Below are 12,752 nucleotides of genomic sequence, written 5' to 3' on the forward strand. Positions count from 1 at the left end.
AGACATCATGAACTAGGCATGGTCCAGGTTCCAGACTTAACATTACAGACCCGTCATATTACAGACATGCATCAAATTTAAATTAGTCTTGTTTAACTTTACCAGGAATTATATGATTCCTTTTATACAGCCCCCATCACTTAAGCTCACATTTCATTTCCCCTTTTTAATTATCTCAAATCCTGGCGGAAATTAAACAGAGCAAGCAAAGATTTATATACAGTTCAATCAGTAACTCAACGCCGGATTCTAAAATTTTTTCACAAGCAGAGCTGCACATAGAGTCTACATAGGAGGATTACACAACATTAAGGATCATCTAAAATTGCAAACGCATATATGATACAAGAAAGGCTGCCTACGAACCTGGCCTACCAGTAAACCGATGGGATGGGACCCCTAGATGCCGACAAAATTGCCCATCCTCCATGTTGTTACCTAAAGGTGCTTTGCGCTTCCGAAGAGTTGCCTCTAAGCTCCGATCGTCGCCCTCTACATAACATTTAGAACTAGATTCAATGTTGCCATAGCCCATTTCTCTAGGATAAAAACAGAATTCTTTGTTTCTCTGCAAAGATAGATGACTAAACTTGCTGCCCTCTGGTGAAGCTCCTAAACCAACATCATCAATTTCATATGCTGAACTACTCTTGCTGCTTGAACATGGATGCAGGCATTGACCCAACCTCAAAGACAAATCACATTCCCTGCCTTGTGCCACCCCCCGAGTGACCAAAGCATTTTCTTCTGCCAGTCTGCTTGCAGCGTCACGGAACTTACCATCGGAATAGCTTTGCCACATACCAATTCCAGAAGGCTCCGGGACTTGAACGACTGGTCTTCCAACAAAGATTGTGTCGGAGCACGTTGTATCTCGATGAGTAGTCCTTGGAAGAGGTTCTCTGGCTTCATAACCGTAGTACAAGGGATAAACTGAACCCAAGTTCAACGAGGGTCTAGCTTCCATTGTCAATGGCTGGTGATGAGCTGAAGGGAGACCTTCCGAGAAGTGGTAGCTAGGTGAAGCCATCAGCTTTCTACTTTGGTGGGTAGAATCTGGCACGGGAATTGGTGACATCGCAGAAGCTGTGACTTTGCCATAGTTCAATGGATTTCCAACAACAGGTTTGAGAGGCACGGAAGGGGGTGGTTGATATTTAGGAGAGAGGTATGTCCTGGGGTTATTGTGCCGATCGCTTCTGGAAGTTCTCACAGGCTTGCAACCCAGGTTAAGTGCAGCTGTTTCAACACAGATAACCAACACAGAAATCCAAAAAAATAACATCACTAACGGTTCAAAATCACTAATTTTGACTCTAAACAGTGACATGTCTAAAATTTTAAAACACTCAAAAGTGCAGAATCCACAGAAGATGAAAAATCGAAGTACCTTCAACACATGGGGGCAGGAGGTCTCCGGTCTCGGATGTCTCGTCTCTCCGTATGATTGTGTTAATGGCATCATTAAGGCGGTCCCAGAGAGTATCAGGATTCAAGTACTCTGCCTAAAGCAACAAAATCACAACAGATTAAGAAAAGGGTTTTACCGAACACAGTGAAGATCTAAGAATCCACATTCCGCGAGTATTAGAGAAACAAGAAAAACCTCGGAATTGGCTTTGGAGTACATGATTTCTTCGGCCCTGAGAACAACCGCCGGGAGCTTCTCTTGGCATTCCTTGTTTTTCATGGTCGCGGGACTGTGAGCGTCAACCACGACCCTAATCAAACAGATGGCGTGCAAAAGAGTAAGAGGAATGCATAGTAGCGAGAAAAGGGGCGAGAAAAAGAAAAAAGGGGGAAAAGGCAAATAACCCGAAACCTGAAAATCTGTTGAATGATGGAACCTCTCACTGGTTGGTGGCGGTCGCTGTGCCATGCCCTCCTCACGCACTCGTAAGGCCTTGGCCCTGGGCGTGGCATCTCAGAAATGGAAGTGTTGAACCGGACCAAACCACCCAAGACACCCTTTGTTTCTTTTTCTTTCTCTCTTTCTCTCACTCTCAGTCACACACACACACACACCAATAACACTGATACAGAACACACGAGAACAATATGGGAAGTGGAAATGGACAGAAATAATTGAGAGGCGTGTCTGTCTGTAGGGGGAGTTTACATACTCCTATATACACAGTGACAGTGCTCACTTAGTCTACAAATACAATTACATTACATGGGATTATGTTGGGTCAATTACTTCTCACTTGTCTCGCTGTTGTTGTTGTTGGCATTGCACAAATCGTAATGGGACGGTTTTGTTTGGGGGTGAGAGTATAGCAAGAAGGGCACCCCTTGTTTCTCATTCTTTTGTCTTCCCCAATAATTTAGAGGCTATACCATTAACACGGTCACTCTTTTATTTGATGATGTTCAATCTTTTCTTTTGTGTAATAGGAAAAGGGTGTGGGGTCTGGTCACACACCTCTCGGGAAAAGGAGAGTGGGAGAGTTAGGTTACTATCAAAAAGTACCTCCATAATAAAGTCCATTAAAAATTCTCCCCTTCCCAATGCTATTCCCTCTCACCCATATTTAATGTTTGGGTTGGTTGTTACATTCCATGCATCATATTTCACATTATTGCACATCCATCCCCCTATTCCACACAACCCAACACTTCAATTCAACCGCAAGGAAAATGACAAAACATAACCAATACCAACTTCGTTACAAAGTAAGAGTAGTAGTAATCCAAGAGAATCCAATAACATCACTTCCGCCCTTATTCTTCCTAAATAAAGTCACTAAGATTCTTTCGTCTCTTTTACCTTGGGTTAATCTTTCTTTCACAGTCCTGCTTTTATTCCGGGGACAAACATCGTTATTTCGGTTGGGGTAAGCTCGTGTGTGTGTGTGTGTGCCACCAACAACGTGCACATGGTGCTCTTTCAATTCTTGTTGGTAGGTCAGCCTTGAAGAAATTAATTTGTATGACTACGTTACGTGAGTGACCCTTGGACCGTGTCGTGTCTATCCAGTACAGTAAATAAAAAAATGCGGTGTTGCATTTGCATTGAATGTGCAGTGAAGACATTGATGGGTAAAGAGGTACATTCTGCAGCCTGGGCGCTGTAAATAATTCCCTTTATGTGATGAAAACAGCCTTTGGCATAAGACTGACGCCGCATGGGCCTTCCCCACTCTCTCATGTCACGTCCACTCTTGACAACGGCTGCACAAAGCCAAACTCCTTTTTCAGTTTTTATGTAAGCCTCGAGCATCCCACTTCCAACTTCAATCTTTTTTATTTTCTTTCGGTACAGTAAGTACTTCTCAAAACCAAACCCTCTTCTTCATCTTCAACAAATCCACTAACTTCAAACATCAAATAAATCCATTTATTTTCCTCCCTCTCTGATTGTTCCAGTAGGACCACCACCCATGTAGTTTCACCATAGGATCCGATCCGGCCAAGTACTGTTATATTTTGGAAATGAGTAAATAAATAATTGTGATGATGAGTAGGAATTGAAAGGGATGCGTGCCTAGTCTGTGGCAGGAAATGAGTATCCACACGCACAAAGACAGAAAAACGCAAGGGAAAGGCAAGAGTTGAGAAAACGAGAGTATTTATTGATTTTGTTAATTTGTGTGGGGTGATTGATTTACTTGGGCAGGATGAGAGCAGATGTAACAGATGCATCATGCATGTCATATCACTGATGGTGTGGGCAGTAGTAGGGATTGTATTGTACCAACTTTGTTGCCTTTCAATTCATTTTTATGCATTTATGGCGGGGGTATAAGCAAAATAGTACCATGGCTAAAGACAAAGCTACTTCCCAAACCTCAAGATTCTCCACCCATTCAAGTTTAACAACACCTTCTTATCAATTCAATAATCATATATTCTATTCTATTCTCTCCAAATTAACCCTCTAAATAATCTCCTCCACTTCTTCCTTTTACTCTCACCACGCATTTCTCACAATATTGTTTTTACCTAAATACTGATGTGATGTGATGATTTTTAAGTGAGAAACCTAACAAACGTTTTCTTCATGTCTTATTCTTCAAGTATTCCCCCTTTTATTTGTCAATTGATTAAGCATCACTAGCTTCATTCTTCTTCTCAGTCCCACTATTAAGGCTTTTCTTTTTCTTCTGTCCCACTTTCACTCCTTTCCTTTTCATTAGCTCTTCCCACATTTCCTTCAAACCATACCACAAAATCCATTCCAGTTATCTTCTTCACCGATTACTCTGTAATTTGAGCTACCACTTCAAGTCCACTGAGGCCGAATCAGACCAAGTCCAATGGAAATCTACTTTTCTCTCTTTTCCATTTTTAAAAAATCTCATTTTACTTACAAATGGAAGATATGCACTCATAAAAATATATGGCAACTCTAATAGTATAGTTCACTTAAGTTCAGTAACTCAAACATGCCCATTTATGTAAGAATTAGCAACTTTAATATCATGTAAAATATCAAACTCTCTCGAGTAAGATAGTTTATCTTTGTGGCAAGTTTATCTCTCGAGGAATGAAACCATAGCTCTTGTCACCAAACAATTTGAAATAAATTTATCTCTTTTCTTTGCCTTGCAAAATTTACCGTGTCAACCATCTCAATTCAAATTTCACCCAAATCACATATGTAACATGGAATTCATTTGACTTATTAACATTAACTGTAAAATAGTACACACGGGTAACTAAATTTAAGAAGTTTATCAGTACAGTCGAAATATACATTACAATAGTTGTAAATGAAGAGAAGTAACAATATCAATAAAAACATGACATCTTCTTATTTATTTTCTTATATATTTAGTTATCTGTTTTACTTTCTGAGATATTCAGTTTGACTTAGATTTTATTCTCTTGAAGTAAGCTATAATCTCTCCTTATGAAAATATTCTTCATGCTCAAAAATGGTTGACGTTAATCTACTAATAATCAATTATACCCAAAATAAGAACCACATAATCCATTCCATATCTTCTTTACCAGTTACTCTTCTGTCTGAATGGTGTTGATGGTCAATATAATGACTTATCCTTTTCGTATGAACGCTCCTTCAAAGGTTGAAAGCCACTTTCCTAGCATAGGTATACAATCTTGCTCTTGTAGTCTCATTTGCAACTACAAAAAAAAAAATAAAAAAAAAAATCATCCAAGTATAAAAGAATCAAATGTCTGCACTTTATTTTATATGCAGCGATTCACGTGTTCCACTCTGCACTGCTTCTACAGCATTTACCATAAGCAATGAGTGGATGAACATTCTACTTTCCAGAATCATTATTTATTCACATGGTTCTTTGCATCAAGCTCCACCTCAAGTGGATTATTCTACATAGCACAGTAGCCCATCTGCAACACATCATGACTCATCACTATACCCCTATAACTACCTATCTCCTTTATACGTCTTCACTTCCAATTAATCATTTTCCTTCCACTCAAACATACTATCTCTGCAAGACATGCTTATAATCATTGAATCGCAAGTTATATACACACATTATATAAGTGTGCGTAATATCTCATCAACTAAATCATAGCATTCAAAATACTACGCATAATCTAAATGTTCAAAGATATATATATATCTTTTCTGGTAGAAATATCTGAACTGCTATTTTTTTACATCTAGCAGAACAGTTCATCCAAACTTCGTTGTGAAATCAGAGATAAATTTTTGTTTGTAGCATTTTTCAAGTGTACTGAAGCTGCCCTATTCACTGTATCATTACAGTGTAATTTTGGTTCGACTGAAGTGACATTGCTGATACAATAATGAAATGGCAGAGCACATGGTACAGGTAAAGCATAAATCTTAAACCCCACATTTGGTCCGTGTACCATCACCAAAACGGAAAACACAAACAGCGTTACTGAAAGAACGGACAAGACTATTGTTAACAAATATGGGTTGTTTCTCTAAATTTTACTGACTGAATTAGCTTATTTGACTAGTATAACCATGTAAGTGAAGAAGAGTAATGTCAGTGTTTTCGAAATATTATTTTTAATATTTTATATTTAATTTATTACTTATTTTTATAAATAAGTAAATAATATAAAAAATATTTTCTAAATTAATTTATGTAAAATTTAGTTAAAATTATATTTTAAACAACTTTATATTTTCAATATATATATATATATATATATATATATATATATATATATATATATATATATATATATTTTATATATATATATATATATATATATATATATATATATATATATATATATAATTATATTATTTTTTAAAAATGTTATACTTTTAAAATTATTTAAAAGCCTATTAAAATTGGTAAATATTTATTATTAAATATTTGATCTATAAAAAATGTTTTGTCAGTGGGCTTCTCTCACTTTCCTTTAGAAACCTTTCGAATTAATCTTATATTTTTTAAATATTTGTGTGAAAATTTAAACCAATTTTTTTTTATTTTTAATTTTACTCTAAGTATTTGAATAATTAAATTTGTATTTTTATAAAAAAAAAAAAGATTAAAAATGTAATTTTATAACTTTTAGCTATGATAAATATAAATATATATATATATATATATATATATATATATAAAATAAAATTTCTATCCATAACCATAAGAGTTTTTTAAAAATAATCACTTTTATCTAATATTATTTTATATAGTACAACGGGTAAATACATGAATAGTTGTTTTTGGAATTAAATATGTTTTTAATTCTTAAATTATCATGCAATTTGGTTGTTGTCTCTTTTTAAAATTCTTGATCTATTTTCATTCTTCTTTCTTTAAAAATATGGGATGTAATATTCTATCATCAACAATGTTACTTTTTTGATGTTGCTAACAATGTGTCACATAACTAGGGATGACATAAAAACTTGTATCTACAGAAAAAGTCCGTTACATAAATTTAGTATCCGTAGGTAACGGGTAGCGGGTATTTTAATACCTATTTATTAACGGGCTCGGGTTCGAATATCACACTATCTGTACCTACGGATACCCGTTACCCGTTTAAAAAATGAAAATACAATGTTATCCTCGTCCTTTAAATTACTTTTTAAGTTGCTCTATTTTGTTAAACCCTAAATCTTTATCATTAAACTCTAAATCATAAATCTCAACTCAATGGCTCATTATGTGCTTTCTCTTTCTCCCTCGTCACACTCAAGCCAGAAGCTTGAATTTTATGCTTTTCTCTCCACCACGGATGACCCAATGTTGGGGCGGGATGATCTGCGTCTTGAGTAGAGGCAACAACCTCACAGCGGCAACGACGAAGCGATGGTGCGGCAAGGGTTCGTCGAGAGCGTAACAACAGTGATGGCGCGACTCAAGAAGGCGTTCTTCCTTTCTTCTTCGTTAGGCCTGACGGAGTTTCGCCAGATAGGGAGCAAAGTCTTTTCTCGTGGTGTGGCGAGGCACGGCGGTGGCAGCTTGGAGGCGGTGAGGCGCTGGATCTGCGATTCGTGAAGTTTCCTTCCCTTTTCCGTTTTTGTTTCGTCTTTTAGAGGGAAAAAGATTCGGTGACCTACGATGTGAGGGTTATTGTTCAAGCTCGTTTCGTGGGGAAGAAATAGTTGTCCCGAGACTGTTGGGGACTTCCCCTGTAGCGCACTGAGGGAGGAAAAGTTGAGGAAGAAACCCTAAAGAAGGGTTTGGGCTTGACCCATCTTGAAGGTTATGGAAGAAAACCTAAAAAAAGGTTTGGACCCTAGCCATTGTGAATAAAAAATAATTAATAATAAAAAAAATGATTTGGACTTTTAGCTTGTTTTCATAAAATTTGGGGTTTTCGTTTTTGTATGGGTTTTGGTTTGATTTGCAACTTCGCTCTGATTGCGTAATTTGCAACTTGGGTGGCGTGACTTGGTCTACAATTGGTGCGATGTTGAAGACGATGGAGGCACTAAGCAGTCGTTCGCGATTAGGGTTTCAATTTGGGGGTTGTCTAAGATGGCATTGTGGTTGACTAACATTTTTGGATTTTGTGTTAGGTTTTATCAAGTGGGTGAATAGTGGTGAGATTCTATTGTAAATGGCTCACTACACAAGGCTCTCACCATTTTGTGGGAGCTTGGTAAAGTCAAATGTATGAATCCTTGTCCTATGTCATTAACATTTGAACACCATGTCATGAAACAAAACCTTATCGTTGTGTCAAGGCTTGTGCAGTTACCTGCATCTTTAAACTTATATTATAATCAAAGTAAACCAATTCAATGCAAGGCATGAAGAAGAAAAGGAAAATAAAAGCTAAATTATATAAAGTGAAAATTTAACAAGTTCTTACAACTTTCACGGTTCTATCATGATGTGATGCATTTTCTTAATCTTTTTCCAACAAGAGAACTTATCTCACACCTGTTTTATCTTATTGGCGTGACCAGTGATCGCTATGCAGAAAAAAAAAAACACAACTTTTTCTCACACACTAGTAAAAAATTGATCTATTATCGCGCATATTATGCATCGGTTCACTAGAATTATATTCGACAGTATAAGTCGCAGTTATGGGGGAAACCGTGGCCTATTGTTCATGCAAAATTCTGACATTCTCCCCAAAGTAGTTCTAAAATAAATTTACAGGGAAATAAGTCATGGTTCTCCTCAGAACCGCGACCTATTGTCCCTGCAAATTTTTTACATTCTCGCCAAGTCAATCCTGAAATAAATTTGGAGTCAAAGTGTTAGGGAATAGGCCGTGGTTCCCCTAGAACCACAACCTATTGTCCATACAAAGTTCTTACATTCCTCTAAGGTCGTCCTTAAATCATATTAAAGCTTCTTGAAAAACACCATTAAATTATCACCATCACAATAACGTACTAAATTATTCATCCATAGTAGCCATACAAACTACGAGATACATTATTAAATTGCCCTAACAAAGAAAAATGAAACATTAACCCATATATATATATATATATATATATATATATATATATATATATATTATTAAACAATAGTTTAAGTAAAGGAGCTTTGATATTGTTATCTTTCTTGCTCTTGCTATCCTTCATCAATGAGCCCCTTAACAAAAATGTTAAAAAATAACAATTGTCTAGAATTAAAGACCTATAACCGAAATTATAAAACAAATAAATAAAAAAGACAAAATAATCGCAGAAATGAATGAGAATATTGTTCTACAACATAACTTTAAGGATCCAAGTAATGTATTAACCCAATTCTAAATGAAAATAAAAATAATTAAATTTACACATAACTTTAAGGATCCAAATAATGTATTAACTCAATTCTAAATAAAAATAACAATAATTAAATTTACACGGATTAGAAGGGTTGATGATTACATCTTATTTAATTTTTGAAAAATAATAAATAATACACACAAAAAAAGGTAGACTTGAATTATGTTTTATTTTTTTAAATTATATTATCATATGTACGTACTAATAAATGTAAGATGATGTATTAAATATATTTGTAAGTTTGGTTTTAATTTTTTCAACTTAGACAAATAATTATAACATACAATACAAAATATCTTGAAAATAAAATGCTTTTAGTAATTTTTTATTGGTTTGACTGATTTCATATATTTTTGTTTAATTTTTGATAAATCAGAACTTAAGTTTAATTAAATAGATTAATGTTACAAAGTATAAATAAATACATTTTCGATAAGATATAGTTAGTTCACTAAGTTTTATTTTAACAAGTTAGTCTAACTTAATTTATTACTTTTCGAACAAATCACTTTTTGTTTAATTAGAGTGTTTTTTTCATTTTCGAGGCACTCTTGATAAGCTTAATTTAAGTATTGAGTGTGTGTGTATATATATATATATATATATATATATATATATATATATATATATCAAACTTTTTGTTTAACTAGGTTTGAGCTATTCGTGACTTAGGACAAATAGAATGTCTAAATGATCAAATGATCATTGTTTTATCACTAAAGAATGTACCCTCTTTTGACATATATATATATAAAAAAAAAAAAAACATGAGTGGTTCTCAAATAGGATACAGCAATCCAACTTACATAGACGAGTTCATTAAATTAAAAAAAGTTAGTTCAACCTTATTCACTTTTTTTGTAATAAAAAATTTTGTAATTTGAGTCGATTTATTACAAAATTGATGGATAATTGAATTAAATTGTATATATTTTATTTTTTAATTTATTTTATATATTTATTATTATATAATGAAAATGGATTGACTCGATTTATTTTTTTATAATAGTGAAAAAGACTTTTTAAATATAATTATAAAAATGGTAGTTAAAAATTAAAATATCAAAATATATAATTTAACAAATAAATAAATTAAATATTTATTACAACCCCCCATCCTCCAACTCCCACCCCGACCCCATCTTTACTTTCATTTTTTTTTTTAATTTCCACGTCCCTTAAATCATTCTCCATTTTTCTTTCTTCATTCTTTATTGAAGTAATAACAACAAAACAAATATTATTCCATTTGGTGAGGTTGACTTTGTGGATTACAAAACACTATTTACTTTGGTTAAAGATCAAATTTTAATTAAAGCAAACTGGAGGAAATTTTAATTTCCTTTATTTTCTTTTTGTTCTAGCATGAAGGTATGGCTAAGGAAGTGAAGCAGATATTGCTTCAAGGTACACGTAAGCACCGCAAGATTGATAGTAACGGAAGTAGTGCTTCCTCGAGGAGCAACCCATTACGGGAAGAAAAACTGGGTGGGTCAAACAATCAAAGGGTTATGAGCCAACTTTTGGAAACACATCTTGCAAAGTTGTTTAAGCAGAAAGTTGAAGTTTTTAATAAAAACAAACCCTGAAAAGAATGTTAGCCTTAAATGGATGTGAGCATCCGCGTGAGCAGATTTCAACATGTAAAACCGATATCCACATCCATTGCAGACGCAAACGAAGCATTAAGCACCATGCTCCTCTTTATTAGGGCTAAACAAAAATAACTAATCTGTATTATACTGCAGTTAACTGTATTATATTGTACTAAAAATAACTTAACCATTTATACTAACAGTTCAGTATACTATCTTATGGTTCAGTTTTTAAAAACTGAATTTATGAGAGTTACAGTTCAGTTAATTGTGAGAATTGTATCTACTCTTACATCTTTCATTTCAGTTCAATTGTTTCATCTTGTCAAAAAAACTTTATTTAATAATAAAATATTAATAAAAATAACTGTTCACATAAAAAAATAATAATTAATTTTTTAAGACAATTTTTTTATCACAAAATTTATATTTTTATTAATAAAATAAATAAATAAATAAATAATAAAATAATGTTTAATAATAATAAAAAATATAAATAAAATGGAAAATAATAATATTAAATAATTAAAAATCAATTTATTATACACTTATGAATAAAATAAATAAATATTAAAATAAATTTCAATTAAAAAGAATATGTATTATTATACTATTTAGTTTAAAATTTAGTACAATTCAGTTTAAAATTAGTATAGTTACTAGTTCAGTTCAGTTTATATTGTAGTTTAGTTAAAATTAGTGTAGTTTACAATTTAGTTAATAGTTCAGTCAGTGTAATTTACAATTCAGTTAATACTTTAGTTCAGTTAGTGCAGTTTACAGTTCAGTTAATAGTTCAGTTAGTGTAGTTTACAATTCAGTTAATAGTTCAGTTCAGTTCATACTGTAATTTAGTACAATTCAGTATAGTTCAGTTCAGTTTGATAAAACAAAAAATAGTTCAGTTCTCTGAACTGTTTTACAGTTCAGTTCAGTTTTTAGCAGTGCAGTATAGTTCAGTTCGATTTGCCCACCCCTACTCTTCACAAACAAGTGAACGACTTCAATGAAAACGGAAAGAAACGGAAATAAATATAACCAGAAATGGAAGAAAAGATGAAACATTATGGAGAAAGGAAGGAAGAGATGGAGAGAACAAAGATGGAAAGAAAGAAAGGAGAAAATGAAATGTAGGGGTGGAGGTGGAGGTGTGGTGCAACACATGTGAAGAGAGAAAGGTAAAGTGAAAAAGTTAAACATTTTTGGATTTTAAGGTAAAGTTAAAAAGATAATGGTAAAAATAATCCATATTTTACTAAGATACTTTTGAAAAAAATAAAGAAAAATTGGAGAAGTGAAGGGAGAAGAATGTGGTGGTGTAGGGAGTAGCACACAAATAGAGGATGGTCCTTTATTCCTTTGGGCCCAAGTCCAGGACTAGCTCTGGTTAAATCAAACTACTACACTTATTTTTATGTTCCTTCTTTATGTTTTTAAATTATCATTATTTATTTATTTTCTCATTTGGACTTAGGTTGATTATTTTATTATGCTAAATTTTGTTCATATAATTTAAACGAAGAAATCCAAACTGGTATAAATTATAATAGATACTTTAAATTATGTTCTTTTAAATAACAATAAAGTGCAGATAATATTTTTTTAAAAAAATTTGAATAAAAAAGAAGGAATAAAATAATATTAATACATATATTAAATTTATCTATGATATTAATTAAAATTATTGATGAAATTTATTAAAATCTCGTTATTTAATTATGGGGTTAAAATTAATTGAAGCTTGTATGTATTTACTTGCTTTGTCATATAAATTGAAAATGGGAAGCAAAACTAAATAAATTATGTTGCGGTCTAAATTAATTTAACGCAGAAGAAAAGTAAAACGGTACACTATATAAGACTTTCATTATCTATCTGTATAAACATTTTTACATTTTTACAATCAACTCAAACCAAAATTAAAACAATATTCAAGATTATTATCCAAAAAATAATTGAGCATATCTTAAAAATAATTAATT

General features: G+C 32.9%; 1 pseudogene; it reads right to left on the reverse strand.

Annotated features, from left to right (window-relative positions):
• Positions 1–218: 218 nt before the first annotated feature.
• Positions 219–2,402, reverse strand: LOC106769569 (annotated as a pseudogene).
• Between the last annotated feature and the right edge of the window lie 10,350 nt (positions 2,403–12,752).

This window comes from Vigna radiata, chromosome 7, assembly GCF_000741045.1.
Source record: "Vigna radiata var. radiata cultivar VC1973A chromosome 7, Vradiata_ver6, whole genome shotgun sequence".
NCBI lineage: Eukaryota > Viridiplantae > Streptophyta > Magnoliopsida > Fabales > Fabaceae > Vigna > Vigna radiata.